Source organism: Lactuca serriola, chromosome 9 (assembly GCF_051521515.1).
Source record: "Lactuca serriola cultivar US96UC23 chromosome 9, Lser_US96UC23_V15, whole genome shotgun sequence".
NCBI classification, from domain to species: Eukaryota; Viridiplantae; Streptophyta; class Magnoliopsida; order Asterales; family Asteraceae; genus Lactuca; species Lactuca serriola.
In genome coordinates this window covers 105,374,914-105,378,083 of record NC_136416.1, presented here as the reverse complement: position 1 = coordinate 105,378,083, position 3,170 = coordinate 105,374,914, and the positions used below count along the sequence as shown (strand labels likewise).

Below are 3,170 nucleotides of genomic sequence, written 5' to 3'. Positions count from 1 at the left end.
CAACTAAAGACACACGAAGTGAATTATACAACCCACGATCTAGAATTGGGAGCAGTGGTCTTCGCTTTGAAGATTTGGAGGCATTACCTCTATGGTATGAAGTGCACCATCTTCACGGACCACAAGAGTCTCCAACACATCCTAAATCAAAAAGAGCTGAATATGAGGCAAAGAAGGTGGGTTGAACTATTAAACGATTATGAGTGTGAAATCAAGTACCACCCAGGTAAGGCTAACGTGGTAGCTGATGCCTTGAGCCGGAAAGAGTACTCTAATCGTTGTGTGAAAACTCTCTCAATAACCATCCAATCGTTGTGTGAAAACTCTCTCAGATCAGGGCAGCCCAGTCAGATGCCATGAAGGCGGAAAACAAAACAAGCGAAGCATTACGCGGGATGGAGAAGAATCTCGAGGTGAAAGAGGACGGAGTATACTATTTCATGAACCGTATTTGGGTCCCTAAACTTGGAGGATTTAGGGAGATAGTCATGAATGAAGCTCACAAGACGCGATTCTCCATACATCCAGGTTCGGACAAAATGTACTTAGATATTAAACAACATTATTGGTGGCCTAACATGAAGGCATAAATTGCCACCTATGTCAGCAAATGTCTTACTTGCGCCAAAGTAAAGGTGGAATACCATAAGCCCTCGGGATTATTACAACAACCAGTAATTCCCGAGTGGAAATGGGAAGGGATCTCTATGGACTTTGTGACCAAGCTACCCAAGACGTCAGATGGATTGGACACTATGGACAAGATCTCAGATTTAATGCTTCTTATTGAATCCCCAATCTCCTCGTTCCACATTCTTCAAAACACACAATATTCACTCAAAAACAACTCACAAGCTCCTCCAAAGCATTAGGGTTTGGAACTTGGGGCTGGAAATGAGGTTGATAGGTGGGGATTAAGATGCTTAAATAGAGTGCAAAACCCTGAATTTAGGGTTTCCCAAACCCATACCAACTCGTCGAGTTGGTCCTCCCCAACTCGGCGAGTATGTTTCTCAACCCGCGCCCAATCTTATTCCTACTCGTCGAGTTATCTCTCTTGGACTCGACGAGTTGACATTCAATTTGCATATTATATTTCCTTAATTAGTATTCCAGATTCTTGGTGTTACAAGATGTCCAAGTTTTTCCACACACTTTCAAGAATTCGATATCACCACTACTATTTCAGGGGTGTCTATTTCACTTTTTCATCTTTAATTTTATGTTTTTATTGTTTTAGCACATTGTATCATTTAAGTGTGAAAAATGAGGTTGAATTTAGAAATGCAAGTATATTGATAAAAAATTGAAAATACAACTAGGATTTAAATTTTTTTAGAAAGATTTGAATAATAATCTAAAATTAAATCTAGTTAAAACTTTTATATTGTTATGTTGACGTCTAGGTTGTTAGTACTACTTTTAAATGCTTCATTTTTATTGTGTTTGACATTAATATTACTACTTTTAAATGGTTCATTTTTTATAATTGATCGATTTGACAGATGACTTCTATTTCAAACTTACATTTATAATTTGGTTTGAGCTCCATTTTTTTTTAATGCTAAATTAATTAAAATATTACACACTACACACAGTGCCACCTAATTACGTCACTTGATATTCCACGTGGCTTCTAATTAGATTTATACCGCTTCAATCAATCTACACCGTCTATTATTTCATCATCACAATCTGACGATCGACATTTGCGATCCGCGCCACTCAAAATCAACCAATCAAATCATCTCACACCCTATATAAAGAAATCCCTTTCTCTCCACATCTCAATCATCAGTTTCCAGTTATTTCTGATTAACTCTCTTCGAAGCTCTACTCTACCAAACTCACTAAAAATGGCACCCAAGGCGGCAGAGAAGAAACCGGCCGAGAAGAAGCCAGCGGCGGAGAAAACTCCCAAACCAAAGGCGGAGAAGAAGCTCCCGAAGGATGCGTCGGCGACTGATAAGAAGAAGAAGAGGAGCAAGAAGTCCGTAGAGACGTACAAGATCTACATCTTCAAGGTTCTGAAGCAAGTTCATCCCGATATCGGAATCTCAAGCAAAGCTATGGGGATCATGAACTCCTTCATCAACGATATCTTTGAGAAGCTCGCTCAGGAATCCTCTCGCCTTGCTAGGTACAACAAGAAGCCAACGATTACTTCAAGAGAAATCCAAACCGCCGTCAGACTTGTTCTTCCCGGTGAATTGGCCAAACATGCCGTCTCTGAAGGTACTAAGGCCGTCACCAAATTTACCAGCGCGTAGGTTTCTTTCGTGGTGGCTTAATTTGGGGATTTTGTTATGTAACAGTTCTTAGTGTAAGGCATTGTAATTTATTAAAAAAGTTCTGAATTCAGTAACAATCTTTGTTTCTTGAATTTAATAACAATCGTTGTTTCTTGAATTTAAAAGCAATCGTACGTGTTTATCATTTAATTTGTGCGACTTTGGATTTGTTGATTAAAAATCGAGCTTGATTGTTGTTTATCAGCTGTTTCATTAAAGTGTCATGGGATAAAGTTATTCAATTTGATCGGTGGATAATTCAACCCATAATTGAATATAAAATAGGAAAAATTAATCGAGTGTGACTGTTGTTTCGAGATAGAGGCTGCATTAAAATACATTTCATTAACAACTTTGCATGGAATCAAAATGTATTTGTAAATTTTGGAATCAAAATACGTATTGATAATTTATATAAATTTGTGAAATCTCAAATAACTTTGTAGAGAGTAGTTATATTGAACGAAATACAACACGGTTTATCTAAGTGTGTTGAGGACAATTATAACTTAGAGAAAATGTTGAATGTAAATAAAGATATTAATTCATCTGTCGATTCAAGGCAGCATTCAATCAAATTATCATTTGAAATTTGTAACAAGGATGAAACAATGTTATCTCGAAACAAAGGACATGAAGACTAATTTAATTGAGTATGAGGTTCTTTTTGGAGAAAAACAACAATGCATGGGTTGTTAATGAAAAATTTGCGAGAAATTTTAGAAAAATATGGAGATGCGGGGTATCGATCCCCGTACCTCTCGCATGCTAAGCGAGCGCTCTACCATCTGAGCTACATCCCCATTTGTCAATTCAAGACCAAAGAACGAATATGTCTACAACTGACATGGTCATTTGTAAAATATATAAGAAGTTATT

The 3,170-nt window shown here is 37.3% G+C and overlaps 1 non-coding gene and 1 pseudogene across 1 annotated transcript; one reads left to right on the top strand and one right to left on the bottom strand.

Annotated features, from left to right (window-relative positions):
- The first annotated feature begins 1,791 nt into the window (after window positions 1-1,791).
- Window positions 1,792-2,420, top strand: LOC145073846 (histone H2B.4 pseudogene; annotated as a pseudogene).
- A 601-nt stretch (window positions 2,421-3,021) lies between these two features.
- On the bottom strand, window positions 3,022-3,094 carry TRNAA-AGC (transfer RNA alanine (anticodon AGC)). The gene has a single exon. It is a non-coding gene; the product is annotated as a tRNA-Ala (tRNA).
- Between the last annotated feature and the right edge of the window lie 76 nt (window positions 3,095-3,170).